This window comes from Peromyscus eremicus, chromosome 1 (genome assembly GCF_949786415.1).
Source record: "Peromyscus eremicus chromosome 1, PerEre_H2_v1, whole genome shotgun sequence".
NCBI lineage: Eukaryota > Metazoa > Chordata > Mammalia > Rodentia > Cricetidae > Peromyscus > Peromyscus eremicus.
This window is the reverse complement of record NC_081416.1, coordinates 135,583,887-135,599,727: the sequence shown is the minus strand read 5'-3', so window position 1 is coordinate 135,599,727 and position 15,841 is coordinate 135,583,887.

Here is a 15,841-nt window from a genome sequence, read left to right as displayed (position 1 = left end):
TTTTACTTTGATATTTTACTTCTATAGCACAGACCTATTTGTGTTCCTTTTTATTTTTAATTTTTAATTATTTTATTTTAGTGTTTTCATTGAACTAGCCTTACATCATTCCTTTCCCCTTTTTCCTCCTTTCAGCCCCTCACAGCTATTTCAGATTAATATTTCCTGTTATTTCACATTATTTTCAAATTAATAAATTTTATTTTTAAAGTCATGTAAGGTAGAAAAAGCCTATGGAGTTTTAATATAAATTAAAATACCTAGTTTAATCTGTCCTCAGAGAAAATATATGGTTTTAAGCTGTATCATAATTAAATAGGAAAAGGATATTTTAAATGAAACAGTAAAGTTATATCTTTCCTACATGTCCTGGTATTCGCAGCTCTACCTTAATATTGCCTGACCAACTCAGGACACCCCTTGCTGGGGTTGTTTACAACATCCATGTTTAAACTCCTCCTCAGAAAACACATGATGTTTAAAAATATTAAGTGCATTCTGTCACATTTGAAGATAAAAAGTCTTATCTGACCTCCTGTCGTGGAGCTGAAGCTCTTTTATTTTATGCCTGGCACATGGACGTTCTTGGCAAATGCTTTTATTTTTTTTTTCAAGAAACAGCATTATTTCCTTTTTTTCCTTTTATTAAAAATAGATGTTTTTCTTATACAATGTATGCTTCTCCTCTGCTCCTCCCAGGTCCTCCTCCCCCCTCCCCCCACCCTGACCCACCTCTTTCTGTCTCTCATTAGTAAACAGGCTTCTCCGGGATTGCAGCAGAATATACTATGACAAAACAAAAGCTAACACAACGGAATAGGACAGGGCAATCGAACAGAAGGAAACAAGATCAGGAAAAGGCAGAAGAAACAGCTGTAGATGCAGAGATCCCCTCGCTCGCTCGCTCACCCAGGAATCCTGTGTAAGAGCAAAACTGAAAGCCATAATGTATATGCAAAGGACATGAGCACTCAAAATACTAGAAAAGATCGGTACCTTCATGCAGGACAGAAAAAATCAAGAACAACAAATGTATTCAACTAGCCTGAAACATAGAAAAGAGATAAGTAGCAGGGAAAAAAAATAAAGGCAGAAAATATTGGAAGCAGCTTCAAGAGCCAGCTCAAAAAAAAAAAAAATGTGAGTCAGTTTCTAATAGTTCCAGGGATTTTTAAAGGATAAATAGTACAAATTAACAACTACTTACTGGGTAAATGCATCGATAACACAAGTATCTGGGTGGAGCTGGAGAGAGGAAAAATTGGGGAGGGAATGATGTAGTTCTGTTTCAGTTAAAACATTAAAAATAATTTTAATTTAAAAAGAAAAAAGGAACAAAAATAGGTCAGTGCTGTAAAAATAACGTATCAAGTGGGAAAACGAAAAATATCCAATTTAGTAGATAAAAGTATGTTTTATACATTAAGTGATTAAAAATATAATAAAAGTGAAATAGTGTTCCATTCTATTACTAGTTAATTAAAATTGGCATACATATGCCCTTCTATAGTTGGACATATGCTACATGTTGTCTTCTGTACTAATTGGGGTGCATGTTAAACAGCCAGTGTTCAGAAGAGGAAATGCTGGGAGTTAAAGATTCAAGAATGAACAGAATGATCATTGTCGGGTGGTCAGAAGGCATTCACTAGATTGAAGAAGGCAGGTGAGTAGCCAGAATTATCCACAGCACAAAAAAAAATACCACCCTAGAAACAGTATGAGGATGGAGGGCTGCAGATAAATGCATAGAATTCAGATTTTACAAAATAAGTGTTGTGTCAATTTGCATCTACTGTATGAAAATTTATTAACAACCTGAATGTGATACTGTGGAGGGTATGTTTGATGGAAACATCTCTTTGTGTCTAAGGACTGCGGTGAGAATGCATACAGAGTCGCAATACTATAAGTTGTCTTGAAATGAAAGAAAAGGAAAATAGGAAGTAAAATTCATTCCAAGTTATCTAAAATATTCTTTTTATCTCTTAATCTGCCCCCATTATTCCATTTTACTTAGTAAGGGCTAAAATTCCTTAAATATATTACATATTTCCCTGTATCTACATAGTGATTTTTACCTCTTTATTTTCCCCACGATTTAATATGAGAAGATCTTACAGCCTTTGTGGTTGGATGCATACATTTCATTTATTTGTTTAATAAAAATATGGAACTTCATTGTGCTTTTAACTTGTTGTAGGAACTTTTAGATATTGGTAGATTTAAAAAAATATGGCTTTCAAGAAGTATATAATATACCCTATTCATAAACATTATTTATTTGCCAGTAACTGCCTTGGTTATTAGATCAACTGTCTAAGGAGAGTAATTAATTAATATCTGTGGTGGTCAAAATGATTCTAATTTTATTTAGCAATGCTTCACAAAGGAAAATTTTAATGATACCAGTGATTATCTTTCAGCATACTGGAATACTTGCTCTTTATTTTTGCTTTTGGAAGTTGAGGGATGGAGGATAAAGTGGGGAATGGGCAGCAGGTATTGACTCTGAGTTCAGGCCTGAATATAGGTTAAAGGTCATTTTTAATTGATGAGACAGGAAGAGGGGGAGCAATTTCAGGGAAAGCTAGCATTTTCTATAAGGGAAATCTACAAACACACTAAAAATGATATACAATAAAGATACCAAATTCGAGTGAGAACATCATACCCCAGCTGTGGAGTAATGCATTTATCTACAGGAGCTGTGAGGAGAAATGTCTCCATGCTTGTCTTCTGAGAACCTGAAGCATTTCCTTGTCGAGTAGTGCAGGAATGTCTGGCAATGTCACTACAAAGAGTGCCTGGATAAGAGTTCAAAAAGAAAGCCAGCAGAGTGCAAGGTCATAGAAATCAAAATAGCAACATTTCCAACCAGAGGAAGTGGCCAAGAGTATCAAATGCTCTTGAAGTATCATAAACAATTTGAAAAGGGATTTTGCATTTAGTGGGATCCTTGCTGTTAGGGAAGAAATTAAGTTTAGAGGCTTAGAAATGAAGTTATTAAATGGTTGGTAATAACACTAATAACTCTGGTGAGCAACAATGTGGACTTCACCAGAGAATGAGTATAAAGATGAGATTAGTGGGGAAAATTTCTGTAGAACAAGTTGACAAAAAAAATTAACTAAGTGCTACAGATAGAAAAGGTAGGACACATGAGGACTGTGGACAAGCTTTCTGGCATAAAGAACTTCTTGAGTATCAGTTGTTTATTTAGGAAGTAAACACAGCAGATTCGTGTGGGAAGATGATGAATTCCTTTTAAAAGAAGTTGATTTTGACATGAATATGAGATACGTCAATAGAGACGTGAATTCAACTGGGTAGAAATTCACAAGAGAAAAAACTGAAACGCGGAATACAACCTGATGAGCTCATGAGTGAGGATGGGTGGAACTGTTTAGAGATAGTGCTGGGATTTGGAAAGGTAAACTGTGCTTTTTCCCATGTAGCTCGGGCAGGAAATGCAATCTGCTGCTCACTTTCAGACACTTACAACAGATATGTAGCTTCCTTTTACTACTGAAGATATGCTTGGGAAAATTAAAGAAAAAGAGAAGGACAGGAAAGGAAAGAGGTGGGGAAAAGAGCAGTGAATCTTAGCGTCAGAGAGAACACTCAAATGGTATCAAGAAAATGCAGAGTCTAGTGAAATCAAGAGAATTTGCTTTAGAGATGCTGTGGGAGTCAAAGGGTAGTGGGGTTAGGTACCTTTCAGGTCTAAAGTAATGAAGTAACAAAAAAGTATCTACTGAAATTATTTATAAAAATTTATTTCCCTCTTATGAAACAAAACATCAAAAGGTCATATTCCAACAAAAAATAAGTTTAGTGAATTGAGAATTGAGTAGCATATGAACATAAACAACTTGAATATTGAAGATGAAGAGAAGCCAGCACTGAGGGGATGAGGTGACAATCAGCATAAGTGGGTGACAAGCCTTAAATGGAATTGGGAATGCATGTGCCATAGAGATGAGGCAGGTAGATAAAAATGATTGATAGCTGCATGCCTATTTGTATCTGTGACAAAAGTTGATGGTGTTATATTCTCAGAGGATGGCAGGAAATAAAATGATAAACACTGATCCAAGTGAATTCCCATAGCAGACTGTCATGGCAAAGTCCCATAGATATTAAAGATTTTAACTTACTAATATGTGAAAATAAGAATACGATACTGTCATGTTTTTTATTTATTCCATAAATAGGAGAATCTCTCAAATATGAGTCTGTCATAATTCACCATATTAGCAATCAGAAGAATAAAACATATAAGATGAATTCATTCAAAAAGGACACTTGATAAAATTCTACTCATCGTGATATAAAAAAATAACTGTTAGTAACTTAGTCTTTGAAAGGAATACAAGTAAAATTTATTCCTCCTTTGTAACTGTTTTGTATTTCTTTCATACTTGAGACCTTCTTGATAAGATGGATACCATGCAGAGTACTGGAAACCTAGCTACTGTTCAGTGCTAATGAATTGGTGGTCATTAGAGGAGAATCAACAACCACTAGTCTATTAAATCCCTAACATCCTATAAGCATGTGTCCTTATAAGTACAGGTAAGTGTAGTCTTCACCCCTCATCTTTGTGACAGATTCGAACTACTACAGAAAAAAAAAAACACAACCAAACAAAATGTAGAGTTATGGAGCCCAATCCCAATGGATACATCTATAAAATATCCCTGCACTTAAGTTCAAGGAACATTTCAGAAGAGGAGTTTTCTGTGAGATTGTGTCTCTCAATAACATCAGAAACCATACCCATAAAGTCTCAACAACGTGACCACCAAAATGTGAGCTGAGCAAGGATGGTATAAACAATTATGCCAAACTGAATAAGGAAAAGCCCACAAGCCCTCAACCCTACACAAAGAACTGCAGGCCACTGAATAGAGGTGGAAGTGGGAGAAGTAGTTCTCCCCAGGGAAGAGGACACCAGCTGGCTGTCCAGTGCCAAACAATCATCCCTCAAAACATACATGCAAGTAACACTATATGTACTTAACAGGTTGTATTAGGAATATATAGTCATACATAAATAAATATATGTATGTAATAACAATGAGAAAAGAGGCCATGAATTTGAAGGAGAGTAGAGAGTGATGTAAAGGAGGTTTTGAACTGAAGAATGGGCAGGAAGAAACTTTGTAACTAAATTGCAATCCCAAAAAGGAAAGAAGGTTTGTATTTATAGTATTAGCTTCTTTAATTTAACATGAAGCCATCCAAGTCACAGCAAAAAAATGACAGAATTTCTTTGCTTTCTGGTTAATAATATTTTATTCTGTTCATATACCTCAGCTTTTTGTCCAAAATGTTTGTGGACACCAGTTGATTTCATGTTTGTTCTTTTGAATAGTCCTGCAATAACTGTGTGAATGAAGATGTCCTTTGATGAACGTATCTCATTTCCTTTGGCTGTATACCCAGCCGAAGAATTATTGGATCATGCTTCCCAACACAAAGAAATGATAAATGTTGGACAAGATGGAAATGCTAATTACACTGATTTGATCATTACACACTGTATGCACATGTCAAATGATCACACTCCAGCCCACCAATATTTAGAAATGTCACATATCAATTAAAATAAAAAAGAAATGGGAACAGTAACCTAGCAAAGTTTACCCTAAAAAGCACTATAATTAGCATCGCTTAATATTGGATGTTGAATGATAGAATGGTTTTGCTAAGGTTAAATATGAAAGGAAGGTATCCACTTTTACTCCATAGTCTTCCTTTTCAACTTAGCAGCAAAATTCCTGTCCAGAGAAGATGAGATAAGTAAAAGAAACATGCTTATTTACATTTTATGATATAATTGTCTACTTCAAAAGTAACCCTACAAAACCAAAAATGAAATATTCCTAAAATAATAAGGGTGTTTAGCAATAACACCAAATTCAAGATTAATGGGCAAATTTTTATTTTCAAGCAATAACAATGGGAAAAAGAAGTGAAAATCCAATACAATTTATCCTAGCTCAGAAGTATTTTAGTATGCACTTAACTAAGCAGATTCTGCGTCTGTATGTTGAAAATCCCATAAAACACTAAAAGGAAAAAGAATATAAGCAAAGAAATTTCATGATATAAATCAGAACAGAGTAAAGAGAGAAACTGAATTATAAGATTAATACAATTCCTATCAAAATCAAATGCTTACATTTTTCCCAATTTTGGTACCAAAAATGGTCACCTTCTGGGTAGCCATCGTAGTATGTGAAAATTTACTATGTGATCTATGAGCGAAGCAGTTTAGAGGGAAACTACAAGCCCACCCTACAATCCCCAAACAGGTGAAGTAATTCTAAAGTCAAATGTGGATAGAAAGTTTCATATTTTTGAAGCCTCTATGACTTTTTTCCCCTGACCATTGACAACACAACGATGTACTACCTGCAAAACTGGACTCTCTGTAATTGCACAATTCAAGCTCCTGTGACTGACTTATTTGATCCAATGTTCTGACCATGAGGGGCTATCAGAAACTTCCCTCCTGTAGATTTGCTGTTCTGCTTTTTTTTATCAATTTAGTGCTACTTCACATTTTAACGTTATGAATATTGTGACCATGGTTTCTGAGAATTCAGATAGAGAAAACAAGAACAACTGTAATGTGAAGGCTAGCATAGTCTGGAAAGCTAAATGGTGGTATTACTTTAATGGTATCTACAGGTTACATATAAATGGACTAAAAATGGGAGTAAACAAAACAGAACATTGCGTACAGCAGAGGAAAAACATTTGTGATTGAGCGTAATGGAGAAAGCAGAGCAATCTCAATGCTTTTCCAAGGCTGAACAACAATGTACTGAGACTAGATGGTTTACGCAAAAATCCATCTTGTCACAACAGTGAAGGTTGAGTCACATCAACCAGGGATCATCAGGTGCTTCCTTCTGAGAAATAGAAGGAAAAGTTCTGCTCAAGCCCAACTTTGGCTTGGAGGTGGCTGCCCTCTTGGCTCTGTGTGTGTTTCCATTGCTGCCTGCTGTAAAAAAACAAAAAAAACAAAAAAAACAAAAAACAAAAAAATCCAGCAAGTCTCCAAAAGTGTGCGTAAGACATTCATGTAAAAAAAGGCTTCTCAGTGTCTGTGGAGCATTGTTCTAAGACCACTGTCGATACCCAAATCCATCAAGGACCTTAAGAAACATTGCAGCATGCTTGACTATAGTACATGCACATCCATTCACGTACTTGCTTTATCTTTTCTCAATGGTTTCTAACACCTGATATACAAAAACTTCAAGAAAAGAGTTAATGTGTGTATTAAGGAATAATGACAAGAAAAATGTCTCTATATTTATAATATAGACATTTTCTTCACACGTTTTTAATCTGTGACTGGATGGCATTGATGAAGAACCCACAGGGACTGGGGGATGAATATCTTCTAAATGCATTGAATATTTCTTTTTGTCTTCTAAGATGATACCAGTATTTAGTTGAAAATTACAGCTTCCGAATTACTTATGTAAAACATGTAAACCAAGCACATGTACTCTTCTAATTTTCTTGATTTTTAACAAAAAAAAAACTGAGTGAAATTACATCCCCTGACTTATAAGTCATAACTAATATCCTCTGGGCAAATAAAACAGGAAATGTGGATAGCAGATGCATCAGTGTGCAGCTGACTCTGCTAGGTCTTTTCATCAATCATGCTTGTTATTATATATCAAGGGATGCATCAAATAGGAAACAAAACACGTATTCCACCTACCTCTGAGTCACTTTAATTTAAAAAAAAATAGAACTCCCAATTATCTGCTTGTTTTTTATGAAAATTTTAATTAAGTCCCAGAAAACTGAAAACAAAAGATTATTTATATCTTATTCAAACCCTAAGTAGATATTGCTCATCCATATGCATCATTGGCAGATCGTGCCAATGTAAATTTGGCAAATTCCATTCAGTCTATGAGCTTCTCATCAAAGGAAATGAAAATATATTACCTGCTAAATATTTCACAGACCATACAGCACTGCTAAAAATGGAGATGTATGCTTGCTTGTGTTTTGAGGGTTTCATAATTAGTATTTTAATAACTTTTCAATTTTTGGAAAACATGCAGCAACATAACTGGTATCGCTGGCTTTACAGAAGTAGGAGAAATCATATCCTTAGAGGATACAGCTCATTACCACCAGTCACAGGAAAGGCATCAAAACGCTGGCTTGCCGTAAAAATCCTATTCTCAAAGTATATGGCAAAAATAGTATCCATATAATTTGGAAACACATGAGGATGAGAAGAAACATAATGAAACAATTTCAAAGAAAATATACATGTCCCCCACACACATACCACACACAAAAAAAAGTTACTGTTGGTAATCTTTGAAGGAGTTGTAAGAAGCCCAAAACGGAACAACTGATTTGTTCTGGTTTTACATTTAAGGTGCAACAAAATTTGACAGTGCAAACTTAAAACAAATAGATGCCCCAGGAATGGGAGAGAGTTAGACTAAAATTGTCTAAAAGGTAAATAAGTGGACTGTCAATAAACAACAATTGTAAATAAATCATTGTCATAATTGTGTACACTTTGCTGACCTCACCAGGCTCCAATCTAATGGTTGCACAGACTTGCTCCTAATTTTGTAGCTGGCTATACAACTCAGAAATGAAAACAATGTAGACTTTGGCAGAGGGATAAACACATAGGATAGTAAAAAAAAAAAAAAAAAGAAGGCCGGGCGGTGGTGGTGCACACCTTTAATCCCAGCACTCGGGAGGCAGAGCCAGGCGGATCTCTGTGAGTTCGAGGCCAGCCTGGTCTCCAAAGCAAGTTCCAGGAAAGGCGCAAAGCTACACAGAGAAACCTTGTCTCAAAAAAAAAAAAAAAAAAAAACAGAGAACTCAAGCATGGCCCCACACGAGAGAGACAGCAGAATTCGGACGAACATGCCAGAACAACTCAATAGAAAGTGACACCTCAATAAATGACATCAGAGTGATTAGATATTTGTACACAAAATTCACACAAACCAAAGACTTGGCATAAACCTTGCATACAAAATAACTAAAAGTTGGTATAGCACTAAACATCTCTAACTGTAAAAATATATAGATTTATTTATTTTATGTATATAAGTGTTTTGCTCTGTATGTATGTCTTTGAATCATGTGCATACCCTATACCCACAGAAGTCAAAAGAGGGTGTCAGATGCCCTCGAATGGGAGGTACAGACAGTTGTGAACCACCGTATAGGTGCTGGAAATTTGAACACAGTTCCCCTAAAGACAAACAACTGCTTATAAACTCCAAGCCATTCCTTCCGCCTATAAAAATTGTTAAAAGGAAAATATAATGGGGAAAACTCCACCAATGTTCATTGGATGAAGTGTTCTTAGGACATCAAAACATAGCCACTAAAGAATGAACTGAGAAATTTGTGAAAATTAAAATATATTGATGCCTGAAACACACTGTTTGGAGAATAAGAAGCAAGTTATCATGCCATGGCTAATACCTTTAATACCAGCCCTTTGGAGACAGAAGCAGGTGGATCTCTATGAGTTCAAGACCAGTCTAATCTATATAGCAAAATCCAGGCTATCCAAGGCTACAGGCTATAGTGATACTCAGTCTAAAAAAATCCAGAAATCAAACACAAAAATTAAAACCAAAGTCATCGACTGGGGAAACTGTTTTCAAACTGACCATGAAAAATAAGACGTGTGCCACCATGTGAAATTAGCCTCTAACTTGTTTGGTGAATAGGACACTAGTTGCCAAGGAAATAAAACAAACAAGTGACGAAGTCTACTTCATGAAACTATAAAGTTTCTGAAAAGCATAAGGAACATCCAACTGAGTGAAGAGGAAAACTATAGAATAAGAGAAATGCACTGGATTTGCGGGAACTGGTCCCTTACTGCTGAACTATTTTGTACTGACAGATTTAGGGAGAGGGACAGTCATTGTCATAATTGTGTACACTTTGCTGACCTCACCAGGCTCCAATCTGACGGTTGCACAGATGACTCTGGTTAAACTCAGTGGGTCACACAACAAAACAAAAATCATACATATGAGAAGGGGATAGGTAGAGAGAAGAGGGGAAGACAGAGAGTGGAGAAGAACATTTTCATAATGCATTACACACTTGTGAAATTATATACTTAGGAAATCATGAAATAATTAGCTCAATCAAATATTTCTAAATTTAACACTAATAAACAACCCAACCAGAAAATAAGCAGATATTAAAACAGAGACTAAGTCAGTCAGGATGTGTGGATAACAAATAAATACATGAAATGGTGGGTAGCATAGTTCATCTATAGGGAAGTGTAAATTATTTTTAATGTTTTATTACAATAGCATATATTAATTATATATAATCATGGATTTTATTAGAGCATTTCTCCCACCACACTTATTTTCTTGTTCTTCTTATATTCCTACTAATACCTCTTCCCAGGTAGCTTCTTTCTACTTTCATATCTCTATTTTTTAATTTTACAAGGAATATCATTATACGCATATTAGAATGGCTATAAGAAAATGCACTGTTAATACAGAAGAGAGTATGTGAAATAGATGAAGCACTCACATGCTGTTGATACATGTATCAAATCAATAGCTACTCTGCAAACCAAATTAACAGGATTTTTTTAAAATTTTCATATACTGATCATATGAGCCAATGGGTGTCACCCATTGAATGTGTATAGAATTCAAGGCATGTTTTTATACTGAAATATGTATGATAATGTTTATGACAGCTTTATTTTGCAACAATACACAACTGCAAAATCCCATGTGTCTCTGATTGTGCAAAAGAGTAAATAAGTGAAATATTATTCAGCAGTAAATAGGAACCAACATGGGGACTGGAGTGAAGGCTTAACAATTAAGAATATGTATTGCTCTTTAAAAGGAGCTGAATTCAGTTCCCAACACCCACCCTCTTCTGACCTCCATAGGCACCAAACTTGCACATGGTACATATATTTATACATGAATAGAAAACACTGGTACACATACAAATACAAATAAATGGATCAAAAAAGAAACCAATATTGTTATTTGGGGCAAGTATAACACATCTGAAAAGTATTAGGATGAGTACAAAAGGAAAGACATGGAAAGACTATGTGATGTGCAAGGTTGATTTTATACAATATTCTAGAAATGACTAAATTGTAACAACAAATAACAGACAAACATATGCTAGGGAATGTGTGATAGCGGTTCAGCATGAAAAATGATGGAATAGTTCTGTATCCTGATGACACTGTTGCCTGTAAAATTGAATTCTATGATAAAAATTTATAGACCTCCACAGTACATGAGAAAATGAATGCGTTTCAAAATGGGAAAAATTTGAACAAGAATGATATTCTATTTACTAACTTTGGAGCAGTTTTGGTTGCTACACTGTTGCCAAATAAGTTGTTATCATTGGGACAAGTTAGACCCAGCATTAACATTTCTGTAACACCTCATAAATATAGAATCATTTCAAAGAATAAAAAGTCAAAATAAATGAATGATAGTGATAACACGGAAGAATATAAAACTTAGTGGGAAGATATATAAAATAAACTAAAGAAATACAGGGGAGTTATAGATGATCAGCACTAGGGAGAATAGCAGATTAAGATTAGTGGGTCACTTTAAAGGAAAACCCATCTGAAGAAAAGAGCTGAAGGTCAAGGATGTACTAACACAAGGGAGCAGCAGAGATTTTTGGGGTAACAGGGGTTACTGCTTCTTCAATTGTCTGAATACTGGGACTGGAGTTAAAGTCAGGATGACAAAGCCCAAGGGGAAGGGATTCCATGAGGGAAATGAAGCGTAATGAAGAACTGGGCTGGGACATGCCCCCACTGTCTGAATCACATGGTTTATTTAGAAAGTCTGTCAGCATACCTAATATTTTTTCAGTCCTTATGTCATTTATCGTTTGTTTGATTACTTAATTAGGGAGTGATGTTTCTTTATCCATGTAGTACGAGATTTGCAGATGTTTCTCTATCTGTCCCCATCAAGATTTCCTCAGAAAAATGTTCTTGTGTGTCTTTGGAAGGCTTGTCCCATTGGCATCCTTGCGAGTGTTTCATCCAACTCAAACCTCGAGAGAGAGTTCAGTGACATTCCAATATCAGCACAAGTAGGACTTCAACCCCCAAATCCTCTACCCTCATTAAAAATGTTGAGGCCTCTCAAGGCCATTGGTAAAGGGTGTGGCTGAACTCTTCTGCCCCCTTGTGACTGATTCCGTTTTTCCCTTCTAGTCAGATGCATTTTGTAGAAACTTAAAGTAGGAACTGAATTTTCAGAGATCTCATGACAAAACTAGCAAATGTGAGGACAAGAAGACACAAAGAACTTTACATCCCATAACTAAACTCAAGCATGGACTTAGCAATGCAATAGAGAATAATTAGTGAGGAACATGAAGGAAACAGAGTCAGGTTGGGTATGATAATGGGACCAGGAGGTAAAAGGGTAATGTTCATTTCATAATCCCTCCTTCTACCTCCACTTAAATATCAACATCTTGGCCATCACAAATGCCCAAGCTCTATTGGTATCAGCACTTCATTCTATGTGTCCACATATATGGTCTACTAATGGAAAATTTACCTATTTTTTGTAGTCTAGTTCCTTCCCTCTTCTCCAAAACAATACTTCAACCTACAGACTTGCTAAGCCCACTACTGTCTTCCTTCATGAGGAAAACTAGTGATCTCAAAAGTTCAAGATTTTGACCTTGTATTCTTCAAGGTAGTCATCTAGTCCCAGCCTCCGTACTTTCATCAGTCATTAAGTATAAATACAACACTTTCTCACATAAGGTAGAAGTTCTAGCTCCTACTGGTGCATTTTTAATCACTCCGTCTCTTTTGGAAGACCCCTGTTGCAGCATCAATGCTCTGTGTCATACATTTCTCTGCGGTATACTGTTTCATGACTCAAAGCTTAGACGCACAACTCCCTGTCTGATAGTGAGTATTGGTAAACCTATCAATATGTTACTTCACGTTAAAATGATTGTAGAACTTTCTCTTGTAGTCAGACACTGACGTTTTAATTCCTTTGTCTTGAAATATTTGCAATAGAAAGCATACTTTCAGTAATTTTAATGTAAATCGTGTAATTTCCAAAGAATTTCAGGGTCAAGCAGGGCCATTGTAAGAGAGTCTCCAACTCTGTTACACAATGATGGACCCCTTGGCCTTTTGGGAATTCATTGGTTAAAAAAGGTTGGAAAAGAATTTCCACTTCTAGGTTGGAAGCAAAATACTCAACCTCAACATGAGACATATACAGAAAGAGTATAAGACATATCAGAGAAATGGAGACATAGAGAATCATATGTTAATTAAATTTCCTAAATTAAATAAAGCTTCTGAATGGGGAGACCTTCTTAAGAGCACAGGCCTACCGTTGCTTTGATCCCTGGTGATTACAAGAACCCAAAGGGAATTCTCTCATAGATGGATAAAAAGAGAAACCAAACCAGTGGTTGACATTTATTGATTTCATAACATCCTACTTGACAAGCTATAGTTCCAAGGAGCCCAAAAGAAGTAAAAATCCACCCACCAAATCTCTCTTTCAGGGCATTTCCTAACTGATGACATGGAATAACACATTGAGAGCTGAAAGCAAGGGCAGGAAGACTTGTGATCTCTTCCTTGAGGGCAAAGCAGTGGCTGGAGAAGGCTAGTACAGGACAGGAGAAGAGAGCAGACACCCTGTAGTGCACAGACATCTCCTGATTGCAAGACAGCCCCCTGCAGAGATTATGTGCTGAGAAAGAGGACAGGCATGCTCTTCCCTAAGGTACACAAAAGCTTCATTGAGTGTCCAGCCTCAGCCTGACAAAAGCTGGAGGCAGGCAATAAACAGAAGAGCCATCTCCTGAGGCTGGAATATCCAGAAGCAGGTAGGGAATAAAGAGAAAATGAAATAAAACAAATACTCTTTTATTTTAAAAATTAAATGTGAAAATAAAGTTAAAACTACTTTATTGATAAAAAAAACCTATGGAAAATTGTTTTGTGAAGAAAGAAGGAAGTAGGCAGTAAGGAAGTGTTCATATTCATAAAACAAGCACCTGGGACTAATACACAGAGGTATGTAACACCTTCCTAATCTTATATTTGAAGCTCTGCTTAAAAATATCTTTTTCTATATAGAAAATAGGTTGAGCCAGTACAGTGAAGGTGAAACTAAGTATAATTGTAAGAAATCCCAAACATCACTCATCTTTTTATATCAAAGACCATATTTTGGTGGTCTGAGAGAATAATAGATAGCTTCCCCTGAGAGAAAATAGGATTTATGTTTGTTTATAATTATTTACACACACTGTCTCCAATACAACAAAAGGTAAGAAACAGATTGTGGAATGTATGATACATAGATGAGTACACTAATCTCGATTACAAGGGGATTTAGGCACTAACTAGATACTTGAACTGATATAGAAGAATTTGAAATAACTGTAATCAATGTGTCCCATTGTATTGTAACAAAGCAAATGGCACACATGAATTAATGAGGAATTTCAGATACAGTAACTACAAAAAAGACAAGAGAAAATAATGTAATGGAAAAATACAATAATAAAGTGAATGATAAATTGTGGACTTAAGAGCAAACTGAACATAGCAACAGACCAAAGAAGCAGTGAATATGAAGCCAGGTCAGAGAAAACCATGCAAACTGAAGTATAGAAAAATAAAGAGGGGTGAATATGCATTTAGTACTCATAAGGAAGTATGCAAACATGCACTTAATGTAGGAGAAAGAATATGACAGAATTATTTAAAGAGACAATAACCAAGAGTTTTGTTAAAGTGATAAAATTTATTAACCTGCTCACCAAATAAGTTTAGTAAATCCCAATCAGGATAAATAAATGATTATGACCATTAAACTATAAATAGGCAAATGTAAAAAAAAATTAAAGTTACAAAGTGGAGGAGGTAACAGAATGGAACAATGAGAAGAATTATTCTATTTCCAGATGACAACCAAAGAACACCTTTTAAATTTTCAATTTATTTTGAAGATGATACATAAAAATACAAAATGTTTACATAATATAGTGTAACTTGTGATGATTCATGTGTGCAATTGGATGATGCATACCTAGTTGCTAGAGTATGTGTTACTTCTTTGTGATGGAAGCATTCAAACTCCACTTTCTACCTTTGCAATTACACAGTGCAAATCACTATCTGCTGTTGCTCTACACAGATGCACTCCAGAACATCTTCTCCTGACTTGATCTTCATGTCCTGAGTTTTATTTTTCAGCATGTTCAAATGGAAAATGCATGACAACAAGAAAACAAAGGATATGAGCAGTTTAACTGGAATTACACTGTTATAAATATCTTATTCATGAACTTTGGCATACACAGTATTGGATTAAAGAGGAGTATTATATGCCATGAATGGCAGTGGACTCAGGTGCAATTATGAGGGACAGAGTGAGTCAGGATTGTAGCTAGCCTTGATATATAAAGACACCGAACAAAGAGAATAAAAATCAGTGTTGTATTAGTCAAACCATTATAAAAAGAGGACAGTGTAACAGATAATAAAGAAAGGATAATTACATTCTGCCAATTTTATTAATTCAAACTGGGAAATAGAAACAGATGGCCTATAGGAAAAAAATGAATCAACACAGTCAATTTATTCCTGATAGTAGTGACACTAAATGTTAATAAACAAATAGTCCATAAAAAAGCATAACTCTCTAGGATAGATTTTTTTAAAACCCAGAGCCTGAGTATGATAATTAAATCTTTGAATGAATTTACCTGGATCATGAGG